Source organism: Gymnoscopelus braueri, assembly GCF_963280865.1.
Source record: "Gymnoscopelus braueri genome assembly, chromosome: 8".
Taxonomy (NCBI): Eukaryota; Metazoa; Chordata; class Actinopteri; order Myctophiformes; family Myctophidae; genus Gymnoscopelus; species Gymnoscopelus braueri.
In genome coordinates this window covers 10899743-10918361 of record NC_137609.1, presented here as the reverse complement: position 1 = coordinate 10918361, position 18619 = coordinate 10899743, and positions in this window count along the sequence as shown.

Genomic DNA, 18619 nt, shown 5'->3' with positions numbered 1-18619 from the left:
CAAATGTAAAATGAATCAAGTATCATAATGAAATAAACACAAATGATTAGGCCTACTATCATAAGAAACAAATGCATTTTAACCATGGTTTTAACTAAATATAATTACAAAACACTTCACCTCCTTGGAGACAGTGACAGCACCTGAGCACCTCAGCAGACTGGCAAAATGGCAAAGGTGTTCAGCCTTTATTTACCCCATGGCCCCTTCCACTAGACAGACCAAATAATCAGGGTGATATACAATATATCACTTCTGTTCAAATAAACCGACACAAAAATACATGTACATTTCATTTAAGGCCATAGATATAGTATTTGCTTTCAGTCATAAGATATTTTAACTTTCAGTAGGCTATTGTCTAGTCGTGTCCCTCTTTGACACATTCAAACCGAGTTGGTTTGGACCAATTTCGCCCCAATCAGTTGTTGGCTACAGGTGCGTTTCCTGGCTAACCTATATAATGACCTGAACCCCATTTTGACTATTTTTTTTTGAATGAACTGTGAAGTAGTTTACTTGTAGTTGTGTGTCCATAGACCACCCAGCAAGCGTGCACTCTTGATGGGCATGTACAGCACAAACAGTTGGCATGGCATTGTCCCTTTTCGTGACAATGTGTGGTCACATTGTCACGCCGGTGCAAGCCCTGTTTGATTAACAGCAACATATACTGTAGTACATTTATAAACGTGAAACATACCCCAAAAAACAAAAAACAGTCTTAAGGTTCATGCCATTTTGTTTCTCGAGATGATGTGTTGGCTCCCACAATTTTCATATGGTAACAGTCATAACAGTCTGTACTTCAGAAGTTCTGAAAATGAGTAGAGAACTAGAAATGCACAATTTCGAGAAATTGCCAGTGGTTGCCTGATGCAAGTCGTGAGTTGAGGCTTTATTTTTAATAGGCCCCTTCCACTACATTTGGAAGCCATTTACTGCCAAACTTTATGGACAAACAAAAATCTATATGATACTTTTTATCACAAGTCCAGAGATCATGTGTGGCAATTTTTTTTCTTTCTGTCTTTTTCAGAAGTTCTGTTCTTCTATTTCAGCTAAAAGGACATTTAGGATAACTAATCATTTAATTTGACTCAATCAGAATAAAGAGCCCAAAACTATATTTTGTGTCCTTTTTTATTTCACCAGGCTACACATGCATGTAAAAAATATATTTTCCAGCAGACCTCATCATTAAATCAACAATTCTCGTAAATTAATGCCTTACTACAAAATGTGTCGCACACGTTTTGAGCTCGTGGATCGGCTCATAGATAGGCTTTGTTTTTGGCCGCAGACCCCAATCTAAAAAGATCCAATCTTCAAAACAATTCACACTTTTTTCAAGATTTCAATTTTCTTTTGTTGCAGATGTACAAGCTCACAACGTGTGGCATCGCAAATCTTTGTGATAGGAACTTTTTCTCTTTTTCATTTTACACTAACCACTTCTACAAGCTGACAATGTGACACATTGCGGAGAAGAGGTTTGGTGTAGAGGGGAAAAAAAACAAAGTACATTTGGGGGGGGGGGGCTGCCTGCCTGCCTGCCTACAAGTTGGGGTGGCCCCCTATTGCCGGTGTGGGTGCAGGATATGCTCGGCTACATGAAATGCACGGGGTCCTGCGCTTGCTACCGACGTCACACACTATGATTGGCTGTACGTCTGAACGATGACGTGGCACATTCTGCAGAAACTCCAATATGGTGCTGAGCTCACAGGAAAGTCTGTACTGTTGTATAATATTTCTTAGCAAAGAATACCCATATTTTCACCCCCAAGGAATGCAATTGTCCATTTATTGTACATGTCACTATCACTTCAGTGTAAAAAAAAATCCCAAGCCATCGCTCTGATTTAAAATGAACATAACTTAAAAACTAAGCCACATTGAAAGATGATGTTTGGCTTGACACCATGTAAATCATCCATTTATCAAATCTTAGTCAAATAACAAAAAAACATCATGCATATTTAAACATCATAGAATATGTATTCAAAGATTTCACTCATCATTATTATTTATTAGTGCAGTCCCCAGCACAATGTGGTACAGCGGAGTCTGGCTCTGTGGTACTTAATTATAGTTATGGCCAGTGTCTTGCTAAAAATGACCATGCAAATTACAGCAACTCGCAAGCCAGGGAGTACAAGTGAGTTTTCAAATGTGATTTAAACACATGCAAGGTTTGAGATGCTCTAACATGGGGTGGAATATCGTTCCACAGTTTGGGCGCTACAATGGAAAATGATCCGTCTCCCCTGGTCTTCAGCCTTGTTTGTACAGAATTGGAGGGAAGTGATACAGCGAGGATGGCCTTATGCCAACAACATGGCTCAGGGGTGCCCGGGGCCTGTAGGATGTACCCCAGTACCCCTTAGCTTCTCTTTCATGACCGTAGGATAGGCTGGCATTTCCAAAACAATTGCTGCCTCCCTCAGGGTTACCTTCACTGGCATTTCTACTTCTGTCTCATTTTGCCCCCAACTGTCAGGTATCTCATATCCTATCTGGCCTACCTCTGGGACGTGACTTTTACGCCCGTCTTTTACCTCCAACTATCATTTCTAGCTAATTCCATCGATTTTTCATATGGGTCGTACCAAATTGGTTCCTTCTTGGGCCGAGCTAACTTACATGTTGCTTGCCGTAATACTTTTAGTGTCCCTACCGGGACCTCCTTCAGGGAAACCACTGTGATGTCTGATTGATCATCCGTATCTATGATTTCCTGATTACTCCCCTGTCCAGCCACTTCATATCGCTCTACTGGAATGTCCTCATCCCTAACTCTGCCTTCTCTTCGTTCAACAAAGCTAGAGGCTTTTAGGATAGGGCGCCTAGCAGGAGGCCGATACAATTGTGTATCAGGACTTACTGCCACTCCCCTGGTTCTTGCGCACAGATCCTCGGTGGAGTAATATGGGGCAGGGTTTAGATCTATCCCTTGTCTGGGGGTCTTTGGCTTGTATGGTGCCGTTGGCACTGTTCCTGCTAGGGGTCCGGGGGCTTGCTGCCTAACCTGGGAGGTCACAGTCCTAGATGACCTATATTTCTCCAACATTTGTTCCTGACTTTGTTCAGTTCCTAGCTGGGAGTTACTTACCTGAGGTTCTGTTTGGGGTCTTGTTACTGCCCTAGGAGGATAGGCTTGTCTGCTTATTGATTCTTTTTCTCTCCATCGCTTGGGACTGTAGGTAAATATTACTTCATCTATTGAATTGAAATGGTGCTCCTGATCTAATTGCTTGGTTATGGCTTTATTTGCCCCGGCCTCTACCATAGTGGCTTTAGACTCTCCATGCTCATCACCACTCTCCTTAGTCCCAATTTATCTGCTTCCTTTAAACCCCATCTCACTGCGCTTCTAATCAGTCCCTCACGGTCGTTTGTTCCTTCCACTTCTCCTATTTCTGAACATATGACCCCCATGGGAAGGTTCCATGCCCTCAGCACGGTCACCCCCTTCCTGTTGGTTAACGTCTTCAACGCTTTCGCCCAACTTTCCTTCTCCTGGGTGTATTTCACCCCTGCTGCCTCGCTCAATTGTTTCCTAAATTATTTGTTTATTGGATTTAATTGTCCGTCCACTACTACCAGTAGGGCATCTGCTGAGATATCCCAGGGATGCCCCCCATATTCATGCAGTCTCCCTGCATTTAGTTCTTGTGTAAATTGGCAGGTCTTTGGCATGTCATCCAGTAATCTCCTGAGTTGCAGGCCGACTACGTAATGACCTCCTCCCTGCCTCATGGGAGCAGGACTGAAATACGCCCCAGGAACCTCCGTTCCACTGAGCTGGTTTGGTGGGGTACTCGTTGGGTTTTCTGTGCTTATGTGGTCTAACGCTTGGTTTAATTTGCCCAGCTTCTCCCTACTCTCTTTGCTTAACTGTGTGAAGTATGCCCTACGACCCTCCACCCCTCCGGGGTGGATTGGTGGAGTACCCCTTGGGGCTCCTTTGTTTGCCGGGGTCTTTTGTGCAGGATCTACTGGAGGATCCCCCGCGATTACCCGGTTTACTGCTCTCCAAAGCCCTCTGCCACCCACAATCAAACTTCCCCCCCTCCTTGACGGATGGGGTCGTCTGTGATTCCCATGAAGGATTGCCTTCCCTGTTGGAATGTTTTGGGTTTGGTCCCTGGATGGCCGAGTGTCTGGTGAAACATTAATTCTTTAGGACCGTGAGGACCGGTCGTTGTTTCCCTGACCAACCCCCTACCTCTTGTTTCCTCTAGTTCTTTGTCACGGGTGTGGGACCAATCCGTCCTCCCTTCAACCCCTTCAAACCAGTCAGGCCCTCGTGCTCTATTACCCCCAGGCCCCGTTTCGGTGTCCTGCCGCCCTGGGCTAAGTCTCACTTGATTGCTTTCTATTTCTCTCTCTAGTACTACCTGCCGGTTTAATGGTTCCTGCTCTTGGTCTTGGTCCCGGATGGTCTCACCACTTCCCTCCGTGTGGCTATCCAGGGCCAATTGTCCAGTAGGGTCTACTTCCTTATCCCCTATCTGGTTTTGGCGACTTTCCTGCATTCTCCTTCTCTTTTCCTCACTCTCCCTCCGATTTTCCTCACCTCCTAGCTCTCGCGGTTCGTGTGGAAGTTCTGTGAATGGGGTGCTTTCTATATTTATTAGCTCCTCCTGATCGTCAAGCGGGGCCAAGGATATTTCAGAGAGAGGGGAAAACCCCCACTTTCTCTAGCCTAGACTCTCGCTCTACCTTCCTACTTTCCTCCAGCCGTGCTATCCCTTCCATCCACGGCTTCAACTCCTCTACTCTGTTTGCTGCCCTTGTCTCCTTGGGTACTAGATATGTATACATCAGTTCCCTGGAAACGTTATTCACCATTTTGACCATAGGTCCGTAATTCTCATGTGGGCACATTATGCCCTGGAAATACCAACGATTCACTACCTGATCCCGTAACAGGTTCTTCCACCATTTCAACCATTCTGACCTAGCCCGGTAACCAGGGCCTGAATCCTGGGCTTCCTCAGGACTTTTCACCACTAGTAAATACTTGACTTCCATATGTTTCTCTTTGTCTGCTCCCTGGACTTCATTGTCCATGGGATTCCCGATTATTATTACGTCTCCGTACTCCTTCCCTTCGGCCAGTCTATACATTAGCTCTCGCCCATCAGACTCCTCAATGGCCAGATGTTCTCTTATCTCTACTCTAGCCTCATCACTCCACGTGTCCCATCCCCCTCATAAGGGAATACCACTGCAGAATCCCGTTGTGCAAGGGGCAATTTCGGACTTGCTTTTGCTTCCGCCATTTTTGTTTTGGTCGACTGTGAGTCGTTCGATGTTAGAGGCGCTGGATTCTTTCCTATTACGCGTAACTCTCTGAACTTTCTGCTGAATTAAGTCTATCGCTTAATTCCGCGTTGCCTCTTAGGTTGTTCTACGGTATTTGAGGACCTGGTCAGGGACCCCTCCTACCCTCCTAGCTTGGACTAACTTAGTCTTACCCCAGACCCCTTATTGAGTCCCAGTTGAGGGGCTTGTGGGCCAATCTCCTGGTACTGACTATTCCCTGTCGTTACCAGTTGTTGTACTTCCAAAGTACCCAGCTCTTTTAGTATGCTATTTTTCCTTAAGCTACTAATTCTCTTTATTCACAGGTCGACTATTTTACTCGAGTGCTCCTTTCAGTTCTTTCACGGTGCCCCTCGAAATGTATAAGTGGTTCATTTCCTAGATCTCAATGAAATTCCCCCATATACCTACCTTATTTAGATCCGATAGTTTTGAAGAAGTCAATCCCAATGATCCCTGATTGTCGCCGCTTCCTCCAGTGCTGGCTACCGCATGATCTATTGACAGTAACTCAGATACAGGACAGCACAACAAGCTCTCATGGTCTTTCTAATCAAAAAGGTGAGACTTTCAACATAAAGAAATTTCCCAAGTTGTTGGTATAGTAAAATAGTTCAGGTTAATGTCTTCATGAAACGTGGGTTATGGATTTACGAACAGAGAGGTCACCTCAGGCATAGGCTAACATCTGCTCTACCAGCCCAGCGAGATAATTTACTGCGAAGACTCTGAGAAATAACCAGACAACATATATTTTTCACAAATGCTCAGCGGCACAGGAGTTCAGGTTAATGTCCTCATGAAACCACGTGGGTTATGGATTTACGAACAGAGAGGTCACCTCAGGCATAGGCTAACATCTGCTCTACCAGCCCAGCGAGATCATTTACTGCGAAGACCCTGAGAATTGACAAGACAACATATATTTTTTCACAAATGCTCAAAGGCACAAAGAGCTCAGATCAATGTCTTCATGAAATCATGCAGATTATGGATTTATGAACAGAGAGGTCACCTCAAGCATAGGCTAACATCAGCTCTACCAGTCCGATAAAATCATTTACTGCGAAGACCCTGAGTATTGACAAGACAACATATATTTTTCACAAATGCTCAGCGGCGCAGGAGTTCAGGTTAATGTCCTCATGAAACCACGTGGGTTATGGATTTACAAACAGAGAGGTCACCTCAGGCATAGGCTAACATCTGCTCTACCAGCCCAGCGAGATCATTTACTGCGAAGACCCTGAGAATTGACAAGACAACATATATTTTTTCACAAATGCTCAAAGGCACAAAGAGCTCAGATCAATGTCTTCATGAAATCATGTGGATTATGGATTTATGAACAGAGAGGTCACCTCAAGCATAGGCTAACATCAGCTCTACCAGTCCGATAAAATCATTTACTGCGAAGACCCTGAGTATTGACAAGACAACATATATTTTTCACAAATGCTCAGCGGCGCAGGAGTTCAGGTTAATGTCCTCATGAAACCACGTGGGTTATGGATTTACAAACAGAGAGGTCACCTCAGGCATAGGCTAACATCTGCTCTACCAGCCCAGCGAGATCATTTACTGCGAAGACCCTGAGAATTGACAAGACAACATATATTTTTTCACAAATGCTCAAAGGCACAAAGAGCTCAGATCAATGTCTTCATGAAATCATGTGGATTATGGATTTATGAACAGAGAGGTCACCTCAAGCATAGGCTAACATCAGCTCTACCAGTCCGATAAAATCATTTATTTTGAAGACTCTGAACCTTAGGGGACTTACAACATGCAGAAAGACTTATTATACTCACCAAAATTTGTTTTATTAACTTTCCTCATACATTACCTCCTTGGATCCTCCAGTCATGTCTTTCTTGAGCCCAAAATATGGAGCTTTGGCTCCCCCTAGTGGGCCCCACGTTTGGCGCCAAATTTAAACAAACAGGCAGCCTGACGCAGGTTAAGTTGAAGCTCATTTTATTGCCTTCACACAGACACTGAGTTACATCCACTGTTGGTGCTTAACATAAATTTCAGCCCAGCCATGCTGGGTATGTGCCTGCCATGTGTCTAGGTTAAGATGGTAGTTGCACCTCCAGTTCTTTGTTTCCAGTGTCCTTTGTGTGTGAGAAAAAGCCTTGAAGCCAGGTCCAGCAGTTTACTAAATAGAGAGAATCTTCATTACAAAACAGAAACACCTGCCACTCAATTAACCCTGGCACTAATCCCATAAGCCACTCCCCCCATCTCCACCCACTACTTTAGGATATCGCGTTGTGTAGTCCACCAGAACCAACAAAAGCCTTATCACCATGTGCTCTGGGAAAATGACCCGATGAGGTCGATTCCAGTGCACTCGAACGGAACTTCCATCAGCAGTAATGGGCGCAATGCACCCGTTGACACTGTCCTACAAAGTCATTAAGCGCCGGCCATTCCGTGACCAGAATTAGGTGGTTCGTCAGTCAGGAGCTAACCACCTTCATACTGTGTTTTGCATGTGTTTTGCATAGTAACCGGGTATTTTTGAATATCCCCATGAACAAGTTTTATCTCCACCCCTGTTGCCTCCCTCAAAGCCCCAGGCCAAACCAACGTCTTGTGGAGAATAGACTACAAGCACCCCGAATCCACCAGCGCCTGGTGTATAACCCCTTGAATCCTTACCCGAACACTGTGTGTCCCCCCTGGACTGGGGGATCCAGCAACCTGGATCACCTAATCCACCTCCATGAGTGGGCAGTCATCGTGGAAGTGTCCGGGATCACACCGCCAACACTTCTGCCCTGATGCCTGAGGTGCCCTCTGTGGATCGGCAGCAGCACCAGGAATGACTGGAACCTGGGCCTCCCCTATCGGCAAAGGGAGGAGGCGCACAGTGAATTCTGCTAGCCAGCCAGCTGTTGCTGTGGCCTCACACATCCCCAGGTAGGACTGAGGGTCGTCAGCTACAGTCATCCTTGGGAGGGAGAGGTTGGAGAGTGGTGAAGGAGGCGTTGCCAGCACTCCCACTGCCTGTCCTTGCTGGGCCTGCATTCGTTCTAGCACCTGGGTCTGCTTAGCTGCCTGGGTGTGTAGCATGCCTGCCATTTCAGCCATCTGCGCCACTGTTACACTGTAATTACAAAACAGAAACACTCGAGAACCGTCCAAACCTTGTTGGAGTGGTGTGGTTACAGACAGGAGATCCCCGAACCTCAGGGACCTTTTAAATGGGTTATACACTGAAGCGTCAGATTATAAAAACGTATAAAAACTGCATTTTACCCGTGGCGACGGAGGAACAACATATTCCCCGCCATGGTGATTTCAGAGCAAACTCGACCCTGTTTCAGGGAATTTATGGCTAATTTCTGGTCACCATCTGTAGATCCCTTAACAACTTAATTTCCCCCCATTAGTACTGTTCAGTGGTGGAAAAAGTACTCAAATGTTTCACTTAAGTAAAAGTATCAATACTGCAATGTAGGTATACTCTGTTACAACTAAAAGTCCGGAATTCAAAATTTACTTGAGTAAAAGTACAAAAGTATCGGTATCAAAATGTACTTAAAGTACCAAAAGTAATAGTACTAAAATGTTTGAAAATAGCAGATCTTCAAGCTCACAACGTGTCGCGATGCGACGCGTTGTGAGCTTTATCGGCTATTTTCAAATAGCCTAGGTATAAAAAAGGGCTAAAGTGGTTAATGTATGTTTTATAATGTAATAATTTATATCTACAAAGTAACTAGTAACTAACGTTTTCAAATAATTGCAGTCGAGTAGAAGTACAATATTTGCCTCTGAGATGCAGTGGAGTAGAAGTAAAAGTATAGACAATTGGAAATAGTCCAGTACCTCAAAATTGTACTTAAGTGCAGTACTATTAAATGTAAAATATTAAACTAGTAAATGTACTTAGTTACTTTACACCACTGGTACTGTCCCTGACTTAAGACAAAATATGGGCCTGGAGATATCACAGTTATAAGAAAGGCAGAGGGGCCACTTTAATCTACTGGCCTGCTCAGAAGAAATGTCAACTTGACTACCAACCGTTCAGGGTCCACTTATTATGTCAAATGCAGTGGTGAGCTGTGGATTTTTTAACTATGGGGGCTCTATTTTATGATGTCACGTGCGCGGGTGCGTGCGCGCGCAGGCATGTGCACATAGCCACTCAGCTCAGTGCTAGTTGAAATACTGTATTCAACATGTGATTATTAATGTATTTATATTTCTTATTATTTTTGTTGCATTGTTAATTTGTTGTTTTTATTTTTGTTTCAATTAATTAATTATTTTCCTTTTAGTTTTATATAAAAGCCCTTTACATAGATTCACCCACACATAAGTACTTAAAATAATCAGTCAACTTGTCTTTACTTGAAATAATCAGTCAACTTGTCTTTACTTTAATTACTTTTTTTTTAAGACTTACATTGCTTTCAAAACAGTGGTTTTTAAAACAAGTAAAAAATAATAAAAAAATACCCTTTTGCTACTCACCTTAACAAAGACGGTTTTATGGAGTTGAAAGCCTACTCTACTAAATGGGAACACTGTGAGCCCCGGCCAGTGGCGTTTGGTGGATTCTAACGTTGACCGGGCCAGACGGCTTTGACGGCTTTGACGGCTAAACTGTGTTTTAATGGCCACTCATTAACAATTCGGCCGAATGCAAATGAGCCCCATTTGAAAACAAAGACGACTTTCTGTGGTCGGCTACAACAGAATAGGGTGAGGGGCTGCTAATGTTGATTTTTCCCCTGGTGGATCTTGCCCCTACAGGGGCAAGCTGGGTTTACAGACCGGGCCATGGCCTCGTTGGCCCCAATGACGATACGCGCCTGGAGCCCCCACCTCACGTCTAAAATACACTTTTTGGCCAGAAAAGAAAATATTTCACCGGAATTAAAACCTGTTTTTGGTTACTCCACAGGGCCCTCTACAGATCTGGTCAATGGAATTGTCCTATTGACCAGATTCTTCCTTCCGTGAAATATTTTCTTTTCTGGCCAAAAAGTGTATTTTAGACGGGTGGGGGCTCCGCTCAGAGTGTTCCCACTTAGTAGAATAGGCTTTCAACTCCATTAAACCGTCTTTGTTTTGGTGAGTACCAAAAGTGTATTTTTTAATTTTACTACAGACGAGAGGCTGCGCTACCGCGGTGCGAGGGGAAAGAATCGAAAGTACCATAACGTTAAGGAGAACTCCTTCTAACGCTATGGACCAGAGCTAGACAGGGATAAGTTTGTGAGTGTCTGGTAGGCTACTAGCTCTTGTGTCCTCTGCTAAGCGATTAACCCTTTCACACTCCATGGCTTTTCTCGAGTAGCCTAATGTTATGCAAAGCAGCCAGGTTGAGGCCATTGTTTAAGGTGTTAAAGACGGCTCTCCCCTGACGGTGCGTTGTTGTGTTAATGATTGACGGCTCACGGGCGGCTGACGGTGTGTGCTCGGGCGTGCATGTGGAGCTGCTCGTGCATATGGAGCACGCGCAAAACCATTGCACAAAACCATTGCACAAAACCATTGCACACCAAATCATTGCACACCAAATCATTGCACACAAAATCATTGCACACAAACGTTGCATCAGCTACAGATCTCTACCTGAATGGGGTGTGTATTATATCAGTAAGTGTAAGAGCCGTTTGTGTGGAATTCCCATACTCACCGAGGGCGTGGCGGTGTCCTTCAGAAGAACCCTAGTCTATTTATCTTTATAGCACTAACTCAGAAAATGAGGCTTTTTGGAAGATTAAAAGCTTCCCTTTATTTGCTCAGTTCATAGTGGGTTTACAAAATGTGTATTTAACAATACAAAATACAAAATACAAATAGAAATACAATTTAGGAAGGTTTCATGTCTGTCTGGTCAGATTTACAAATGCCATAATTTAGGCTTGTCCTAAAATAATTTTGAATTTAGATTAAAAAGAGAAGGTTTCATTTTGGTCTCATTCAGCCTTGAATATAGGTCAGTCTAAATTTGGTAGTTCCAAAATTTGGTAGTTCCTACCCAGGTGGAAGACTGACTGTTGAAGGAGAGTTTTACAGTAGGACCAGATTCCCATGTGTGGACTGATGAAGTGGTTCAAACCCAACCTGGCGCCATGACCGGTCGAGACGAGTTACTGCCTGCACCCATGAACCGACAGCTTGTGCTATCACCCTTCATTTGTCTGCACATGCTTCTCCAGTCACAGGTTCTCTAGTTCACTCAGCCAACCGTCATCCTCAGAGTAACACCAAATAGGCTCAAAATAGAGAAATTTACCTTTTTAATTTAAGTAATTATTTTTTATACCTTCCTCCATGTGGAGCCATGACTGCTTGACATCTGAGCAAGGTGCAGGAGAAGAAGCCCCAAAAACCCAAGAGCCCAAAGGGCCCAAAAGCCCCAGAGCCCTGTGTCCAAAACCCCAAAAGCCTCTCCACGATGCTCATGCTTATATACGGTATACGGTCTAAAGGAAGTTCCCCAGACATGAGTGTGTGTATGTGTGTGCACATAGTTGTGCACGTCTAGGTGATTCTGTATGTGTCTGTATGTGGCTTTTTCAACAGCCACAAACACACAAAAAAAAACGTACTTTGCTCCTTCTCCGACATTATCAGCATGGCCATATATGGACATACTAGGGGTTGAATTAAACTTTTATCAAATAAGAAAACCTAGCAACATATGCAGTGGTGGAAAAAGTACTCAAATGTTTTACTTAAGTAAAAGTATCAAATACTGCAATGTAGAGGTACTCCGTTACAAGTAAAAGTCCGGAATGAAAAATGCACTTGAGTAAAAGTACAAAAGTATTGGTATGAAAATGAAAAGTAAAAGTACTAAAATGTTTGAAAATAGCAGATCTACAAGCTCACAACGCGTCGCGATGCGACACAGTTTTCAAATAATTGTAGTGGAGTAAAAGTACAATATTTGCCTCTGAGATGTAGTGGAGTAGAAGTAAAAGTACTGAACACTGGAAATACTCTAGTAAAGTAAAAATACATTTTTTTAAACTTAAGTACAGTACTTGAGTAAATGTACTTAGTTACTTTACACCACTGAACATATACAATAGGCCAATTGAGCTCTCACATTAAAAAAGCTGGAAGTATAATAATATAAAGTTGATTGATTGACTGATTAATTTCCTTTCAAAATAATCGAAAAGGTTTCAGAAGATAAAAAAAATTAATCTCATCCATTCCCCTTCAAATTCTTTCCCTTGCTTCTCTTACCTGTTGTCTTGTTTGAAGTAGAGAGGTTAAGATGATCAGGTTTCTCTTCGCCTACTTACAACCTGATAATAGGAGTTTTGGGGTATTGACCCCTAAACACACTATCCCCATGATGCATGATGCTTTATCTTTATAGCACTAACTCATAAAATTAGGCTTTTTGGAAGATTAAAAGCTTCCCTTTATTTGCTCAGTTCATAGTGGGTTTACAAAATGTGTATTTAATAATACAAAATACAAATAGAAATCAAATTTAGCAAGGTTTCATGTTTCTCTGGTCAGATTTACAAATGCCATAATTAGGCTTGTCCTAAAATAATTTTGAATTTAGATTAAAAAGAGGAGGTTCCATTTTGGTCTCATTCAGCCTTGAATACAAGCCAGTCTAAATTTGGTAGTTCCAAAATTTGGTAGTTCCTACCCAGGTGGAAGACCTTTTAGGAGTTTTAGTTCCAGATTCCCATGTGTGGACTGATGAAGTGGTTCAAACCCAACCTGGCGCCATGACCGGTCGAGACGAGTTACTGCCTGCACCCATGAACCGACAGCTTGTGCTATCACCCTTCATTTGTCTGCACATGCTTCTCCAGTCACAGGTTCTCTAGTTCACCTATCATACAATAAAGATATTTGGCTGATTTTGAGTTCTAATCTGTAATAAGTCTCAAGCTGCACTCACGCGAAGATTCTTCTACAACTTCAGAGCTTAAGTTCTTATTTTGGATGTCTTTCAGTGTGGAACCAGCCGTGTGCACCGTGAAATTCACTTCTTCACTATGTGCATCCCTTTTTAAGGCCCACTTTAGTTCTGCCCACTACCACCTTTTTTACCTCCCTGTAACTCCTTAACCTATCCTGACACTCAGTTCCCTCGCTTACTGGAAATGAGGCCTTTCTTTCCTCACCCAGGACAGGACTTTGGCAATAATGGTACTCTGGTCTCTAGAAAGCTCCCTCCCTCCCTCATCACTCTTGTGAGTTTAAGATACTTCCTATTTCCACTGAAAGCTTTTCTTTGTCCTACTACAGATTATTATTATCATTATAAATGCATTGCATCTACAACCATTGTTTCAATAATATGTTTATTGGAAGTCAGGCAGAAAAACAGTGTAATTCACATCGACATGACTGCACAGTGCATACGCACGCATACACATAAGAAAATAGAATGACAACTTCCCATCATCAATATAAGATCACAGATTAACATGTGATTCCATAAAATTACTTCTCCTGTGCTCCAAGAAAATTTGTTAGTTTTGCTGTCTGCTGACCCTCTGTAAATCATGGGTTGAGGTGTCAAACCGCATCCTGGTATTGTTTACGGCAGGCCAAGGATAGTGGCAGTTTGGTACCTGTTTCCTCTTCTCGCATAGCAACAGCGTAGCAACCGAGGGTTACAAGAGAGTCTGCATCCTTGAGAGCACAGTTGCTCTGCTGCTTCTGCCTGCCAGTTCTTAATACATTTCCTTTGTACTTTTAAACTGTTTGAGCATTTTTCTTCTGGAGAATTATGTTGTCTTTGAGTGAGTTTTTCTACCACATTACATTGTCCATCATAATGACTTCTAATCACTTCTTTTAAGAGTATATTTAGCTGCACTTGCACTTGTTCAGAGTTGACCTTGCCCTGCCTGTGGTACTTCCCCCTTTCCAAAGCTGGTTCTTTCTCAACATGCATATGTTTCAAAAACATATTTTTGAAATCTCAACTTCCCTTTCTTGGGGTGTGGCTCTAACTGCCTCTGTTGAAACTCCCCTCTCCTACCTAGTAAACAACACAGCTATTCACAAGTCATTATAGGTCAAACAGTAACACAGCTATTCAGTTATTCAGGGCCTATGCCAAACACAGCCTCATGGCATAATAATAACACAACATGGTCATAAAATGATCAAATAATTAAAGCAAAATAAAATCTCAGCATGATTATTTTGAAAACAAATGCATGTAGTAAAGCATCTTCATTCTGCCTGCATGTGGCCTTTAACCAATTGCTCTCAACATGTCTTCTATTACCCCTAGGTTCTCTGCATCATTCATCCCTATAGGTGCATTATCACTGCTATGCAGTGGTGGGAAAAGTACTCAAATGTTCTACTTAAGTAAAAGTATCAATACTGCAATGAAGTAGGCCTACTCTGTTACAAGTAAGAGCCCTGAATTAAAAATGTACTTGAATAAAAGTACAAAAGTATTGATATCAAAATGTACTTAAAGTACCAAAAGTAAAAGTACTAAATGTTTGAAAATAGCAGATCTACAAGCTCTACGAGATCTACGAGCTTGTAGATCGGCTATTTTCAAATAGCCGTATAAAATAGGGCTAAAGTGGTTAATGTATGTTTTATAATATAATAATTTGTATCTGAAAAGTAACTAGTGACTAAAGTTTTCAATGTAGTGGAGTAAAAGTACAATATTTGGATCCGAGATGTAGTGGAGTAGAAGTAAAAGTACTGGAAATTGGAAATACTCAAGTAAAGTACAAATACCTCAAAGTTGTACTTAAGTGCAGTATTTAAGTAAATGTACTTAGTTACTTTCCACCACTGCTGCTATGGACAGTGATGTCCTCTTCTTCGTACACATCCTCAATCAGGGGCGGTGGGGAGTAAGATGGACTGTGGAGAATCTTCCCCTCCTGGTGATGTTGGAGAATTAGACAGTTCATCTGATGAGTCCCCCTGCTGGCTGAACTATCCAACTTCAGCTGGCTGTACATTAACCACTTTAGGCCTATTTTTTACATAGGCTATTTGAAAATAGCCGATCTACAAGCTCACACGTTGTGAGCTTGTAGATCTGCTATTTTCAAACATTTTAGTACTTTTACTTTTGGTAATTTAAGTACATTTGGATGCCAATACTTCTGTACTTTAACTCAAGTAAATGATTTATTCTGGACTTTTACTTTTACTAACAGAGTACTTCTATATTGCAGTATTGGTACTTTTACTTCAGTAAAGAATTTGAGTACTTTTTCCACCACTGAAAAATAGGTGATGCAGAACAGTGGAAGGATGGAAGTAGGGGATGAGGCAGGGAATACAGTGGAAGGAAATATCCCACAACCACATCACTAATGCACTTCTTTATTGTGGCTATAACCTCGTCTGTGTATTCACTGATGTCGCCCTCATAGGGTGTTCGAACATGTCACTGTGTCCATGTGCTCAAAACAGTCTTGTAATGGGATCCGACTCATCAGAGCAGCATGCAGTGCATTGTTTCCACAACTGGCAGTCTGTTTGAACTTCTGTTTGTAAGCTGGGCGAAGATTAGATTCACCAAACACTGTGCAAATGGGGACCTGTAAGCATTTTGCAACAGTGTAGCATGCAGTGTAACAGTCATCTAAAACTTTATCCCCATTGTATTTAACATTTTTGAGCTGGAAGTATTTTGGCAATACTTTCCTCATTTTGGTTGAAATCACCAACCACGATGACAGCGGCCTTTGGATGCTTATTCTCTGCAATGCTAATAGCCCTGTGTAGCTCTTTGTTAGCAGAGTCTGTGTTGACAGCAGATTGTAGACAGCAAAGTGAACAATAGCTGTGAACTCCCTTGGGCCCCAAAATGGCCTGGCCCTACACAGTAACGAGAGGTATTCCTATTGTACTCATGGTGGCTTACAAAAATGCACACTGTATGGTTGAACAGCATAATAGTAATAGTATTAATAATAATAATAATAATAATAATAATAAGGGTAATAATAATAATAATAATAATAATAATAATAATTATTATAACAGATAACACAATGACACAAATACAGTATAGAACTAGAAAAAGTTGGTTATTGTGGCCTCTTGATGGCACTATAATAGGCCAATGTGAAAAGGGTGGCAATTCTTCCTCTGCCTAGTGGGAATCTGTGTGCATTCTGTGCATTTTGTTGCAAAAATGTGTTTTGCTAAATTAGACCTGCAGTGTGTAAAGGGTGGCATTTCTTCCTCGTCCTAGTGGGAATGTGCGTGCAAATCTTCACGGAAATCGCACACTGCGTTCATGATTTGAGACATTTTGTTAAAAAAGGACCAATCCTGCAAACTTTGGAAGCCAACCTTAGCCAATCAGGATGGAATATGAAATATCGGACAGATCCGTCTTGATTGATACTGTGTACCGATTTACGTGATGTTTTGATAAAATCTGTAGGAGCAATATCCAAAAATGGGTTTTGCACAAATCGGCCTCCTGGTGGCGCTATAACAGGCCCATGTAAAAAATGTGGGGCAAAGGTTCTGAATTGGCATCCAGGGAGTGTGTGTGCACAGTTTCGCAGCGACCGGGCCAACAGTGCCGGAGATTAGCTGCTCGCAGACAGATGGACGGACGGACGGACACACGGACGGACGGACAGGGGGTAAAACATACTCTCTCGCCATGCCTTTCGGCATGGCGGAGACAATAGTAACTGTCAGTGTGTGTTGCAAGGCATGCTAGGAAGCTCTTGACAGTCCGGAACGTTACAATGATTTCTATCCTGTATTGTGAAATTACCACAAGACACAGTTCATGGTAGCATGAGTTAACACCTGTTTATTTGTACTTTGCAACACATCTAAACGTGCATATCAATAAAATTTGAACAACAATGTTCGTATACAGTAAAGAATACTGATAATGTCATACTATCACAATAACAATGCCTCTATTTCTAAGATTCAAAAAACAATAACAACCAAAAATCTGAATAACACAGGCAAACACTCAGTTTAGTAAACCGTTGTCTTTCTTTCAGTACATACTGTAGGTATCACGTTTTTACAAATAATTAACCTGTTTATTCTGTGTGCTATGATTAGGAAACATCTTTCCATTTGAAGAAAAAAAAAAGATAAAGCTGTGCTTTGCTCTCTACTGTGCTTTGTAATAGTTGTGTTGTGTTCACAAGCTTCAGTGTATCACATTCCTCTAGTATGGATAATTAGAAGCATAAAAACTGTAAAGATCAAACAGTTGGTGAGCTAAAGCCCCGCCTTTGCCCATTCGATGCTGAAGACATAGTACTCTCTCTCTCACACACACACACACACACACACACACACACACACACACACACACACACACACACACACACACACACACACACACACACACACACACACACACACACACACACACACACACACACACACACTTAAGCATGAGTGTGCCAGATAATTCATGTTCTATAGCCCGATTTGAAGAAAGAGTTGTGTGTTGTGTAACAAATGATTGAAGTTGAAGTATCTGATATAAAAAGTGGTTTTAAGACCTTGGAGAGCACCCTATACTGTAGGTCAGCTGTGTCTTCACAAGGTACCAACGGGGGACAAACTGAACCTTAGCTTGTGGTACAGGGCACACAGGGCAGTGATAGACTTATATTCTGCTGTGCTTAGCTGTGAGTCAAACATACCATAACACCTTAACAGCCTTATCAAAATATTACATAAAATACTTGAAAATATATTACCCAAAAAGTTCTTAATCCAATACGTGCAAAAATAAACACCTATTCTCTCACAAAACACACACACGCACACGCATACGCACACGCACGCGCACACGCACGCACACACACACACGCACACGCACACGCACACGCACACGCACGCACACGCACACACACACACACACACACACACACACACACACACACACACACACACACAACATGTAAAGTGATATACTGTATAATAAATTCAATAATATATAGCTTGAATAATATCAATAGTAGTCTTGGTAACACACATAGTTTTTCACTGATCACCATTTCCTTTATAACACTATTCTCTATTATTCTGGTAAAAATATCAAGTGTAATGCAGTACCATAGTACCATGCACTTTCTATTTCCATTTCATATTCCCTTTCAAAGTAGTAGAAAACATTATAAAGTCTATATGAATTTGACATTCTTTTCAAACGTATACTCAATTAAAATATTATGAAATAATTGCACAAGAGAGGGGAGCAGATGCTTTAGCTCTTATGTTATGAATCATGTTACTGACAAAGACTTTTGAGAGTGTAGTATATTAATGGAATAGAATA